The sequence below is a fragment of the Sus scrofa genome, chromosome 1, assembly GCF_000003025.6.
Source record: "Sus scrofa isolate TJ Tabasco breed Duroc chromosome 1, Sscrofa11.1, whole genome shotgun sequence".
In the NCBI taxonomy this organism is placed as follows: Eukaryota; Metazoa; Chordata; class Mammalia; order Artiodactyla; family Suidae; genus Sus; species Sus scrofa.
In genome coordinates, this window is record NC_010443.5 from 72,083,471 (window position 1) to 72,098,044 (window position 14,574).

The 14,574-nt window shown below is 41.1% G+C and overlaps 1 long non-coding RNA gene across 2 annotated transcripts in view; it reads right to left on the bottom strand.

The window, feature by feature from the left end:
• The window catches only part of LOC110260408, a 49,025-nt gene continuing 36,746 nt past the window's right edge, over positions 2,296–14,574 (bottom strand). The window contains exons 5-8 of one of the 2 annotated variants that reach the window (XR_002343654.1): positions 10,929–11,121; positions 4,298–4,377; positions 2,881–2,929; positions 2,296–2,380 (exon numbers count right to left, since the gene is read on the bottom strand). This is a non-coding gene — a long non-coding RNA (uncharacterized LOC110260408). Of the gene's footprint in view, positions 4,378–10,928; positions 11,122–14,574 lie in introns of both variants that reach the window. The other variant, XR_002343653.1, reaches the window with a different exon arrangement.

Genomic DNA, 14,574 nt, shown 5'->3' on the forward strand with positions numbered 1-14,574 from the left:
TAGGGCCACACTCGAGGCACATGGAGGTTTCCAGGCTAGGGGTCGAATCAGAACTATGGCTGCTGGCCTACGCCACAGCCACAGCCACACCAGATCCGAGCTGCATCTGTGGCCTACACCACAGCTCACTGCAACTCCAGATCCTTAACCCACTGAGTGAGGCCAGGGATCAAACCTGCAGCCTCAAGCTTCCTAGTCGGATTTGTTTCCTCTATGCCACAATGGGTACGCCACTGTTTTGCTTTTTTTTCTTTTTTTTTTTTTTTTAAGCTTATTATCTTTAGCCTAAAATCCAAACATAAGAAGCTGACTTGTTTATTTGCTTGTTTCTGTGTTTTAGCCCATGTTAGGATATTATCAAGTTTTCTTCTTTTTAATTCCAAATATTGGAAAAGAAGTTTGAGCTCCCCAGTTCAGCTGGTAAATGCATGGCATGAGGATGACGAGAGGCACAGAATGTTCTAGAGCAGAAGAGTGGCAGGCTTTGCCTTAAGACCTGGATTGAGATTCTGTTCCTTTGGTTATTTATCCTCTGACACTGCCCATATTTGGTGGCACATCTGAGCCTTCGCCTTATCATCTGTGAAACTAGAGGACATGCTCTGGCTTTCAAGATCATTGTGGGGATTAGAGATAATAAAAAGCTTCTAGCCCAGTGCCTGGCATTTCATGGGCACTATGGTAACTCTTATTAGATGTGAATAGGTCTTTACATTTAGTTGAAATATGAGCCGATATCTTCCCAATAAATGGCCCCCAGTCCACAAGGAAATGACAGGAAAGAGAGTTGCTGGCTTGGTTAGAAAGAAAACTGCCAATAGATGCAAAGTGGCTGGTGACCACAGTCTGCTCACATCCAGTGACCCTGGGGGAGCAGCACCCCCAGCATCCCCCTAAAAGCCCCTTGAGTTTTCTATGCCTTAGGACAGGCTGCTAGACCTCAGCTGCACACCTACTTCTGATTACAATGAACCTCTCAACTAGGCAGGCAAAGGTAGAACACCACACTGGAAACTCTATTAAATATTTGACCGCTACTGTGTACCCTTGGTGCCTAGAACACACCTGGCAAGAGGGGAGGTATACAGATACCATTCTAAGCCAAGAAAACTCTAAGGTGAGGCTTCCTGATGCAGACCTCAGTTTTGCCTTGACCTTTGCTCAAATAATGTAAAGACTTGATGAGAAGACTTGACTGTCTCTTGTCAGTGTCATGCCCCTATCCTGTCCTACACACGAGTCCTAGAGTGACAGCAATTAGAAGCAGGACCCAAATGCTGTCCGGGACCTTCAAGAGTTACAGATTACAAAGGTGTAACTCTTTATACCTTTTGATAAAAGTGAGAGCAGTGTGGGAGGCAGGGAGCTTTATTTTCTCACATTAAAACACAAGATAAGCCTTTCAGGGCCTCCTAATCAATGATATATTGAGGAACTATGGCTTACAACTTTCGAGGCAAGTCTATAAAGAAGTGGTTTTTTTCCTACCAAAAAGATGGCTGGGCGATTATTGCCTGAGTACTCTCAGGCCAAAAGGAAGGAGCAGGCAATGTCAGTTTTAAAACAGCTTATTCTTTACACAACACAAAATTCCCTATATCCATGGACACTAGCAAATATATTCTGGATTTCACTAGTTTGTATTTTTCAGACTCCCTTCAAGTTTTCAACATCACTCATCTTTAAAGAGGATTATGATGAAGCTTGACTTGATCAATGCCCATGCTGTGCCCCTCTTTGAAGGGAAAGCAGAATTATCACTGGTCCCTTCTCCTAATTCAGAACTTGCCTCTCCAGGGGATCCAGAGGTTTCCATGCATCTGTGGAGCCCCAAGAAATCTGCATTCTATTCAAAAGAACAACAACATGGCATGAAGTTTTTGTGAATATAAATAAAACATTATGTAATGATGAACCAACAATAGTAATAAGCTCTGTAACACAAAATAAAACAACAGCAGCTGCAGCCTGGAACAGGTGGTGAGGAGCCCTACCAGAAATCAGAAACAGACTTTGTGCCGAATCGAGGCCTGGGAAACCCGCCTCCATCTCTGTGACTTGGCCAGCAGGAGGTCTGCCCCTCGGAACAACAACCAGCACAAAACCAAAGAGAGATGGTGGTAGGAAGAATGTTTTGATCCATTTTCCTTTCCAGCATGGCCAGCTGCACTGGGGGACATCTTCGAGGGACTGGCCTCTTTGCAGGTCCTGGCACCATCAGTGACTCCAGCCACTGTCTCAGCACACAGTCCTGCACATGCGCAGGTCCTTAGCAGAGTTATTTCCAAAGACCTAGTTTGGCCTGATGTTTCCAGCATCAGCTCTGGTGTCCATATACCCAGGTAAGCAGGGCAGGGTAGAAAGTCTGCAAGGTGAGTTCCTATGTAGAAACCAGGAGGTCATTGCAATGGACTTAAGATAACAATAATGTTAATCTTCTCTTTCGACTGTTATATTGTGGGGGTGGCAGGAGTGTCTTTGGGTCAAATGTGACAGATAAGAACAATTAAGTGTTGCAAAAGTTGGAGAAGGAAGGTTCTCCCCATAGAGCTTAAGCTGTGATAGTACAATGCAATTGCAAAGGGTATCACGTTTTTCATTTGACTTATTTTTTAAAGCTTTAAAGAAAATGATAAAAAAATGGATTGATTACAGATGCATTTAGTGTCATCAACTTTAGCAAAAAAAAAAAAAAAAGAAAGAAAGAAAGAAAGAGGAGCTGATCATGTAGTAGCGGCAAGTAATAAGCATGATTAGACCCTTTGATAACATCACATTTTAAAGCCATTTACTTTTCCCTTGTTGAGTTATTGAATAAGCAGATCCTTGGTAATCAACTCTTGAAGCACTTTTTTTTTCAGATGGGGTTAATGTACTCACAGGCAAGAAACTGACATGCTTCATGGGCAAGTCTGACAATCCAGCTGGCCTGCAGAGTAACAAACGCAGGAGTGACAAGAGCAATAAGTTCAGCTGGCTTCTTGGGGGGGGGGCGGGGGGGAGGTGCCATGCAGACTGCACTGGATGACACAGATTCATGTGTACGTGACGTGTGAGGGCAGATGAGGAATGACAGACCCAAACCCCAAAAAGAAAAGGCAAGAAATATTCCCAGCACTAGTAGAACCAAGAGTTCTGACACAGCAAGTTTCCTTCCTCCTTCACCAAGGGCTCCCTTGGTCATTGAATCGTGTGAACAATACATTGCTCTTTGGGCCTCTGAGGGATTCTCCTCCTGCCAAATAAGGGAGAATAGATACTCTAATGATAATAGTGAGCAGCCATGCTGACGGTCTGCCTCTGCTGGATTTGAAGGAGGAAAGGCAAGAGAAGGGGAGAGAAGAGAGAAGAGGAGGAGGGAGAGAAGTTGTTCCAAAGCCATGCTGGACCACAGCCAATTCCTAACCAAAAACCGGAAAATCCTCCTTGAAGATAAAATCTTCACGTGAACTCCACTTCCCCAGCTCTCTTCCATTCCTCTCCCCTCTCTTACCTTCATTTTCCTCACAGCGTATTCTCTTCCTTCTCTTCCCTTTAGAATCACCCAGCAGAGTTGAAATGACTTAAAAGCAACCCCCGAACCAAAACTTTTACATATAAATCATCTTAGAAATTCAGAGGCAAAAATAATACATATAAGAATAGAATGTCGAGGCAAAAGGAATAGGGAAAGCGTAATTGCCAGCTGAAGCTCTCACAATTATGCAAATCAAGCTCCAGATGAAATTCTTGGTAGACAAAGTGAAAAAAGAAATCCAATTCCATGTTTTTTTATAGTTCATGTCAGGACTAGGAAAAATGGGAAACTAATTCTAATCCTCAAACTCTGCCTGACTGGCTATATTCTTCAGTGAAACTGTATTTTCCCATCTGCCAAATAAGAAGTATACCTACTTTTATATTTTATAGTAATAGATACAGTTACAAATAGTGAGATATTGTATACAAAGAATTTATCTTATGAAATAAGCAGTATATGTTTTTCCTGGTGGTTTGGAACCAAAGAAAGCACAGCTTGGATATTAAATATGAATAATCAAACCTGTAACCTGTTTATAAAGTAAAAGATCAGATTTATACTTCATTGAAATCTGGATTTGTGTAATTGCTGCTGGGGGTTTTTGTTTGGTTCATTTTGCTTTTGTTTGCTATAACTATTTGATAGAGTAGGATTTCAACTCCATCTACTAACTCCGGTGGAGATTTAATAGAGGTAAATTATTCCACAGTGATTATGGGAGCACGTTAATTCATTTAATATTTGGGGAGGACTATGAGTAGCTACTAGAGAAAATACCTGACTAGTCTCCAGAGATAGAAAGGATCCGTTCTAGATTCCCATTGCAAAATCTTCCTAAATTTTCTGGCAGTCAGAGTCTAAAAAAGAAACAAAGAAAACTCTGTTGTGGCCTATTTGTGTATCAACCCTACCCAAAAAGAAAATTCAATGGAGAATACCCAATCTGAATCTTTGCTACTTATATGCCTTGAAGCAGCTGGCACCTCATTTGTTCTGTTGTGTCTGTTCTTATACAACTAAGATTGACATTACAGTGACAGATATTATAAAATTATTATAATTTATTATTTCATTTTATTAGGTATATTGCACAAACCACAGAACCTCAAACATGGGCACTTAATTATCAAAACAATAAGATGAAACAGGAATAAAAAGTAAAACTGCTAGAAAGAAGAAAATTATGAATTGAAGACAAAATGATAATTTACTAAGAAAATCAACAGGACATAGAGAACAGACTTGTAGTTGCCAAGGCGGAGGGGGAAGGGAGTGAGATGGACTGGGAGTTTGGGGTTAATAGCGCAAATTATTACATTTAGAATGCATAAGCAATAAGGTCCTAATAATAACTGGAGAGTGTACATCCAATCTCCTGGGATAGACCATAATGGAAAAAAATATATTTTTTTAAATAGGAGTTCCTTTCGTGGCACAGAAGTTAATGAATCTGACTAGGAACCATGAGGTTGTGGGTTCGGTCGCTGGCCTTGCTCAGTGGGTTAGAGATCCGGCGTTGCTGTGACCTGTGGTGTAGGTTGAAGACACGGCTCGGATCCCGCGTTGCTGTGGCTCTGGTGTAGGTCAGCGGCTGCAGCTCTGATTGGACCCCTAGCCTGGGAACCTCCATGTGCCGCGGGAGTGGCCCTAGAAAAGGCAAAAAGACAAACAAACAAACAAAAATGTATAGAGAAAGCTTCCATGCCTGCCCACCTGCATCTCTCACAAGCATCCTATCTTAATAAATCTATTTCTTGCCTAAAATATATAAATAATGATTTTAAAATGTATACATATATATGACTGAGTCACTTTGCTGTACAGCAGAAATTGGCACAACACTGTAAATCAATTATACCTTAATAAAAAGAAAAAAGAAATCAATGGGAAAGTAATAAAAGTAAGAAGGTAGTTTAGAAAATTGGCTGGATTCATGATAACTGTAAAAAAAATTTATAAGATTCCTATATACTTTAGAAAATTACTGCTTAGAAAATATAAGGGGAAAAACTTTTCCTTTCAAAATTGCAATAAATGATAATCTAATGCAGAGAAAACCCTAACCAACTGCATAGCCATATTAGTCAACACTAAATTGATTTATTTATGAATACGAATTAGCAACCATGGGTGGAAAATGAGCAATAGAAAAAAAAAAGAAAATGAGTAATAGAAAGACAAAGACCAAGATAAACAAACAAAAACTGACCCCAGAAGAAAGAGAGATCGTTTAAAGAACCAAGGAGAACTTTTTGAAACAGTGATTGGCAGTTGGACATTTAATGTCAGGGCCACTTTAAAAAAAGGAGCAGTTAGAAAACATTGTAGAGCTTCATAAAATAACAAATATGATTGTCAAAATAAAACAGGTAGAAACTAAAGAGTAAATTAGGTGAGCAAAGACTAAATTGGTATTCCAGATAGTCAGTTCAGACATTATTCCAGCACTTAGAGCAAAAAAAAAAAAAAAAAAAAGTTAAAAGAGCTAGATATGAGAGAAAAGGTCATGAGTAGGAAGATACATCTAAGGAGTCCCTTTTCCATTTAAGGGAAAGAATATACACATAGTAAATAATAAAGCAAAAAAAAATCAAATAAATTTCACCAAGATGAGGACAATCACATGTCCTGAGAATGAAAGGGCTTTACAAATGAGGGAAGTGATAAAATATTAAAAAGATCTACTCTTCCATATAAGACTGTGAAGTTTCAAAATTGTTTAAAGAGAAAATTCTACTGGGTCCCAAAGAAAGTAAATGGATTACCTCTAAACAACAACAACAACAACAAAATGAGAATCAGACTGACATCAGACTTCTCATCACCACATTAAATGCTAGAATGAGAAGCAAGGCCTTGAATTTTCTAAGGGAATTTATTTGTCTCTAAAAAGACAAATAAATTACCAATTAAGGGTCAATAAAGACATTTTTAAACATGCAAGGACTAATAAATCTTACCATCCAAGAATCCAATATGAATACATTATTCAAGGAAGTATAACAGCAACACCAAAAGTGATTTTAAAACAAAGAAAATTACAAGAGAATCAAAACATTAGTGAATGAATATGACCCAGGAGGAGTAAAAGGAGCTGAAAATAATTAAAAGAGCGTCCACTGGACCTTGACACTTAAGACCGTTTATTCTGAGCAACAAGATTTTCAGAGCAACAAGATTTTCAGAGACACAGGATTAACTTTCCTTCAAAATGGGCCCAATCATATGACTTCATATTTGCTGTTGCAGGGGACTTAAATTTTTAGAAGTCTTTAGAGTAGTAACAGAAGAGCTTCATTTTATTAAAGGAAAAAATGTAAATGACATAAACCTTGACAATTTAAAAATGATAAAAATCAGAAGTTGAAGCAGGAAAGGGAAGTGAGAAGTAGTAAAATGCTCTTGATTCCTCATGGGGGACGTAGCATGCATTAGAAAATGATAAAGCAGGAAAGAAAGTTCAAGTGTGACTATGTAGGGTAATGAAACAGTGAGCTTTCTTGATCAAAATGGCCACATGAGGACATGCCTCTCTTCTCTTCCAAATGCAAGAAAACATAAAGGAAACTGAAAAGGTATAAGCCCACTATATCAAAGAGAACTAAATAGGAAAAAAACTGCCAGAACAGGAGGGCTTTTTAAAAGTCTCTGAAAAATGGATGAAGGATTGATCAATTAAGATAGGATGAAAGGGGAGTTCCCGTCTTGGCACAGCAAAAATGAATCCAACTAGGAACCATGAGGTTGCAGATTCAATCCCTGGCTTCACTCAGTGGGTTAAGGATCTGGCATTGCCGTGGACTGTGGTGCAGATTGCAGATGCAGCTCGGATCTGGCATTGCTGTGGCTCTGGTGTAGGCCGGCAGCAACAGCTCCGATTAGACCCCTGGCCTGGGACCCTCCATATGCCATGGGTGCAGCCCTTAAAAAAAAGAAGACAAAAGACCAAAAAAAAAAAATAGGATGAAAGGAATCTCTATCAATTATTCATGGGGAAGAAGTTGCCATAGAGGAAGAAGCAGGGCACCCCAGATGTGAACAGGTGTGACAGAGGGCAAAGGTGAGAAGAATGGTGACAACATGATGATTAACTGAAAGTCTTAATCTGGGAGAGTTACCCACCTGGCCCCATCCCAGACCCTATTCCTGAACCCAGACCTATGGATAGCTACACATTATCTCTAGGCTGCCCCCCGACAAATAGTAGGGTTTTTGCTAAAGAAAGTAAATGCACTCTCAGAGGAGAACTAGGGAAACTAACATGAGGTCCCCTCATTCTGATGTCTGAGGGACAGTTAGTGTACAAGGCAGCCCCACAAACTTTCTATCTAAAGCAGACAAGCCCCTCCCACCACAGCACTGCCGACAGCTTCCCTACACAGCCCTCTATACCCTCAAACTTAAATCTGAATGGATAGAATCAAAGTATAAAATATGTACAGAAAAATATAATGATCATTAGTGTACAGTTCAAGGTAACATCATCACAAAGTGAATACGCCCATTAACTGTCACTGTCATTGAAAATCTTGTTGCTCAGAATAAACAGCCTTAAGCGTTAAGGTCCAGTGGATACTCTTTAATTATATGTTCAGCTTCTTTTACTCCTCCTGGGTCACAAATCACCTAGGTTTTTTAAAATATTTCTATTATTCCAACCTCAGAAGCCCCCTTCATGCCCGCTTGTAGTCACTACTCCCTCTTCTCCACAGAGGAACCCCCCGAGTTTGTTTTGTCTGTATTTGAATTTGACCTGAATAGAAGCATGTAGTATGTATGTCTCTGTCTTCTTCCACACTACATGGTATTCATGGGATTCATCCATGAGTCTATGAAAAAGATACATACGGCCCTGCCCTCATGGAGCTCACACTTAAGTGTGTGGAAACACTCAGCAGCAGGCAAATAAGAAAAATCACAAGGAATTCCCATTGTGGCTCCGGGGGTAAAGGATCTGATGTTGTTGCTCTGTGAGAATGAGGGTTCAATCCCTGGACTCGCTCAGTGGGTTAAGGATCGGGCATTGCTTCAAACTGCAGCATAGATGGCAGATGTGGCTTGGATCTGGCATTGCTGTGGCTGTGGTGTAGGCCTGCAGATGCAGCTCCAGCTCCAGTTCAACCCTGGTCAGGGAACTTCCATATGTTGCAGGTGCAGCTATAAAAAGGAAAAAAGAAAAAAAAATAATAATAATAACAAAACTATCAGATACACAATAATAGAGTTTTGTAATAGAGAGAGAATAGGTAGCTCCTTTAGACTGCAGGAGCAGAAGAGCCTCCCCGAGGCAGTGACGTTTGAGCTGAGACAAGAAAGAGCCAGTCGTGATCAGGATGGCCCCATAGATAAGGAGTAGGGTAGAAAATATAAAAAGCTCCCCTCTCCACCTTCCATACGCACACACACAATCAGTAAGAAAAAGTCTGTCAAAACAATAAAAATTGGGCAAGAGAATGGAATATTCCTTATACAAAAGAAGATATCCAATAAATACATCTGCTATCTATATAGCCAATAAATATTCTACATGTGCTCAACTTCATTAGTAATCAATAAGACTAACAATTTATAGCCACCAGAAAGGTTAAAAAAAAAGCCCACACACAACAGATTTTACCATGTTAGGAAGGATATGAGAAAAACTAGAGCTGGTGCAGGAGTGTGAATTACTACAACCATTTGGAAGACTGTTTGCCATTATCACTAAAGCTGAATTTAAGCATATTCTGCAGCCAGAAATTTTTTTTTTTTTTTTTTTTTGGTCTTTGTAGGGCTGCACCCATGGCATATGTAGGTTCCCAGGCTAGGGGTCATATCAGAGCTGTAGCCACCAGCCTACAACACAGCCACAGCAACGAGGGTTCTGAACAGCATGGGCAACCTACACCATAGCTCATGTCAATGCTGGATCCTCAACCCACTGAGTGAGTCCAGGGATCAAACTTGAGTCCTCATGGATACTAGTTGGGTTTATTACTGTTGAGCTACAATGGGAACTCCCAGAAATTTCTATTTATGTCCAACAGAAATTTGTCAAATGTGCACCAAAACACATTTTTTTAAGTGTTTATAGTAGTTCTGTTTGTACAAGACAAAAACTGGAAACAACCAAATGACCAGAAACAGAGTGAATAAACTGTGGTGTATTCACACAATGGGCTACTGGCCTACAGTAAGGATGAATGAACTGCTGCTATACAAAACTTGAGAGAAAAGCCAACCTCCAATATCCCTTTTTGGTCTTCCCAAACTTGGGCCTTCAACCCCCTGCCCTCACTGAACTGGGAGCCTCCGTCTCCTGCTCTGTGCTTCCTGGCTCTGGGTCATGAGAAAGCCACACAGACACCCCTTTCTTCCCTTGCAGGCTCGCTGGCAGCTGGTAAGGTCTTCACGCTTGGATTCTTCAGTTTCTGCCTGGTGACACTGACTGACATGAAGGAGTGGGGGGGACGGTCCATGCCAGGACAGCCTGTGTCTGTCACCAGTTTGCCCAACACCTAACAAAGCCTGACCCAAAGAAGGGGCTTAATAAATATTTGTTGAACAAAAGGGTGACTGTTCCATTTGGGACCTAGTGAGATCTAACTGCTTCAAGAAGTGCACTGTTAAGAAAAAAAAAATGGATAAGCAATGAGATCCTGCTGTATAGCACTGGGAACTATATCTAGTCACTTGTGATGGCACAGGACAATATGAGAAAAAGAATATGTATATGTGTGTGTCACTGGGTCACTTTGCTATACATTGGAAAAATTGATAGAACACTATAAATCAACTATACTGGAAAAAAATAGAAATCATTTTTAAAAAAAAGAAGAGCACTATCTGTGTAAGGGGTTGAATTCAGTGGTAGCCCAGGTACTCTTAGTTGGCTAATTTTGCACATTCGCGCATGCACTCATGCACACACCACCACCACCACCACCACCACCACCACCAAAATGTGTGTTTTACTCTCAGCTGTCTTTTCAAATTTAGATAGCGGGTGGGCAGCTTATTGTTCCCAGGCAAGGATGAATTAAATTTGGTTTCACTTGGTTTGCCATTACAGATGGAAATGTTTAGGAGGGTGCTCTCAGGCCCTTAAACTCAGAGAGTTTAACCAAGGATTTGAAGAAATCTTTACTTCCTCGGGACTTTCTTATCTCCTAAATGTTCTCCTTTCCTTCTTGTGTAAGGCAGGCTGAGAGATATATTGAGAATCAAAATAAGTTCAAAGAAAGAAATAAAACAGAAAATCCAATGGTAGAGTAGATTTAAATGGAGATGAATTCATTAGTAAATAAATGGCAGGGCTTGTTGACCCTTTGGTTAGATGGTAATTTGCCCACAGAGTGCTAGCAATATCATCTAGCAGCTACTGTGTACTGAAATATATTATGTACCCAGCAAGAGGGTTAACACTTACCTGGATAAAGGCAGGATAGATTGATTTTATCAGGGTGCTAGATCAAGCCTGGAAAAATTCAGTTCTTATGTGAAATTGATAATTCAGTAGTCGATGCTCTGGTCAGAATGGTGAAAGTCAGAATGACTAGTTTCCCCTGGTCCTTGGTAAAATTACTTGGCTGTAAAACTGGCTCTTGGAAAGTCCTAGAATTCTGAAAAATCATAGCAGATACAAAGATGAATGTAAGATTCAATGCCCACCTTCGAGTTGTTCACCATCTTGAGTGAGAAAACAAATAGAGAAGTTCCCCTCATGGCTCAGCAGAAATCTGACTAGCATCCATGAGGATGCAGATTCACTCCCTGGCATTAAGCATCTGGCGTTGCCATGAGCTGTGGTGTAGGTTGCAGATGCAGCTCAGATTCCGTGTTGTTGTGGCTGTGGCTGTGGTGTAGGCCAGCAGCTGTAGCTCCGATTGGACCCCTAGCCTGGGAACCTCCATATGCCACAGCTGCAGCCCTAAAAAGAAAAAAAAAAAAAAGATTAATTCAATCCAGAATGTTAAGGACTATAAAAGGCATAGGCGCCAAGCACTGTGGGAGCCTGGGCTTACCCAAGGAAGTGGTATCTCAACCGAGCTCCTGAAGGAGGAGTATGAGTCTGGAAGGAAGACTCCCCCCGAGGCAGAGGGGCCAACACAAGCCCAGAACCAGCTGTGGGAAAGGGCACCCTGCATGAGGGGAACTGAAAGCAATTCAGTTTGGCCAGAGCACAGAGTGTGTGTGGGCATGGCAAGGCCTAATGTGGAGACGTAGAAAGAGTCCACACCGAGAACATTTTGGAAGCCAAGCTAAGCCGTTTGGAATTCATCCTGTGGACCATGGGCACTCACAGAGGAATTTAAAGCTGGGGAGTAACTGATCAGATTTGTGTTTAGAAAAATCACTTTCCAGGGGTGAGACAGGGTGTTGGGGTAGGTAGTGATTTCAAGGAGATGTGGTGATGACAACATAAGTCAAATTAGAAGCAATAGCACTGAAGAAAGTAATGAAGAAAATCAAGAGAGCGAAATAAGAAGAATTTAAAGATGGCTCCCAGGTTTCCAGACTGTTCCAGAAGAGACTATTACAGTTTGCAATATATGATCTAGGATGCTTCCAAGTCAGCAAAGACATATTCATTCGTTTTTCAAAACTTCAAATTCTATTCATTACGATTATAGTGCTGCTAATACCATCAGGGGGCTGGACCATAGTTAAGAGGAGGTTGCTTCCAGTGGGGGAATTTATGGGATTCCTAGTTCATTTCATCTAAGGAGAAAGAGGACTTGAAAGACAGTTAACCAGAGGCACCAACTGATTAGTCTAGGGAGAGGCCTAGAGAGAGGCAAATTAGATGTTGGTCAGTCTGAAGAACAGAGGCTCCTGGCAAGGAAGCAAAGGGAAAATTGAGCCACAGAAGATTATTAGTGTTAATGAGATGTTAGTGAGGTACCACAGGTGGGGGGTGAGCTCAGGGTGGAACCCAAGAGTCAGATTGGATAGGATGGGTTGATTTGCTGAGAAGTGATTGGCAGAGATGAGAAGAGGACCCTCTGCTTGGACCTGTACTGGAGAAGGTTGCCTTGGAAACATGACAGGTGTAACCCAAACTGCTTCCTGATGGCTATTAGTGAGTGGAGCCAAAGCACTGGGAGAGCCTTTCCTGCAGCTTGCAGATCTGCCCTGTGTGCTATGGAAGGGGAGCTCGTCCCCTAAAGTGGTTGTGTTGCAGACTGAGCTCTGACTAGGACTAGAAATGCTCACCTACTTCTGAACCAGCCAACCACTGCAAGAGGTTCACAGGACATGCATTAAGAAGAGCACCAACAAACAAACACACACTACTGTTTATAAGCCTCCTGTTTTCTTCTGGCAAAATGGGCTGGACTATGTGAAGCCGGAAGCCTCCTTTCACCTAGAGTCGTGCCCTAAGGTCTGGAGAAGTTCTCCAGCTGGGCTTTAAAACTCCCCACAGGACTGAAGAAGCATTCTTAGGAGTCTCCAAGTTCTCAAGGAGATTTTTTGATTTGGGATTTCTACCGAATTCAGTAATGACTTAAAAAATTAATGTAAACATATTTTGAGTTAACTTGAAGACCTTCTTAAAATCCAGTCCTTCCCAGTAATGCCTGCCTTGTCTTTGTTTCTAGTTTACAGACACATTGGTGGCAAGCAGTACTTTGTTGTCACGAGCTGATGAAGAGGGGGGAAAAAAAGGAAAGTCGGCAGTAGCAGTGATTCTCCAGGTGGAGTACTCCTAAGTACTTCAGTAATGCTGGAGTACCCAGGGTACAGCAAGTGGCTCAGTAGATAATATTTTAAATGCTAAAGTAATTCTGAGGTAGCACTAAGAGCAGTCAGGAAGAAAGAGCTGCATTCTGCTCTGAAAAATGACAAGATAAATCAGTCTTGGTCAGAAATGCCCCCAAGGAGAAATCGGAAGACACAGTTAAGGCAAGAAGGAGATAAAGATGAAGAGCAGAGAGGTGGCTGTAGGACCCTGGCTGAAAGCATCAGAAGCTAAAGTACGGAGGAGGAGAGGAAGCCAAGTTCTGGATGGAGCAGAGGATAAAAGAGGAAGGTGCTTGGGATGCCTTAGTAAGAGGCAAGACCTTTGTCTTAAAGTCCTTCTCGAAGGTAGGATTTAACTTGATTCTTTTTTTCTCTGAGCATACCTAACATTTCTGTTGCTTGCAATCCATAATACCTAAATATGAGCTGATTTTCTGACAATAAAATCTTAAGGCTGAGGTTAACTTTTATTTTAGAGAGGAAAACTTTTGTGATTTGTTACTTTCTACTAGGGTAACGAGGAAAAGCATCCACCGTAATGACAGCCCCAGGCCAACACCAGATTTGTTGATTTATTCACCAAACATTACATAGTCAAGGCCCAAAGTGGCTGCGTCTCTGCCCCCATGCAGCTCTCTACAGTCTGGTGATCTAATGAATGTTCAACAAGGCTGGACCACACTTAAGGTAGAAAAGCTCCTCCCATCTTGACACTACACTTATATTTCGGTAAAAACAATAAAATAGATGCCAATGTATTGATAAGGTCTGTGCTCTGGGACCTCCTTTTCAAAGTGTAGCTCCTGTTCCAGCAGCAGCAGCACCTGGGAACTTTGAGAAAAGCAGAATCCAGGTCCAAACCCAGACCCGCTTCCCTCTGACTGCATTCTTATTCCCAAGGGTTCCCCATGCACATGAACAGTTTTTAAGAGAAATGGCTGTGTTTTATCTCTGAAGATAAATCTGCAAATACTTATATGTATTTTTTTAGAAAAAAAAAATCATCTAGATTTGATCATAGTTTCTCTGGATGAGCCCCATTTCAATAGGTCTTTGGCCGGCCAAGAAAAGTGTGTCTGGTAATAATCTAAAAATAAATTCTCAAGTTCCCTTTATAACTTCTGCATTTCTCATACTTAGTTTTTAACTTTTACTTCCAAATGGCCTATTGAAAGGAAAAAAGTCTCGATGGCTATGACTTCTCTTGAAAACTTGATGAAATCTTTAACCTCAGGCCTCATGTATTTAGAATATTTATTCAGATTGTCTACAACAACAATCATCAATCTGATTGACCAAGAAAACCTCACAGTTTGAATCCTTAAAAACTA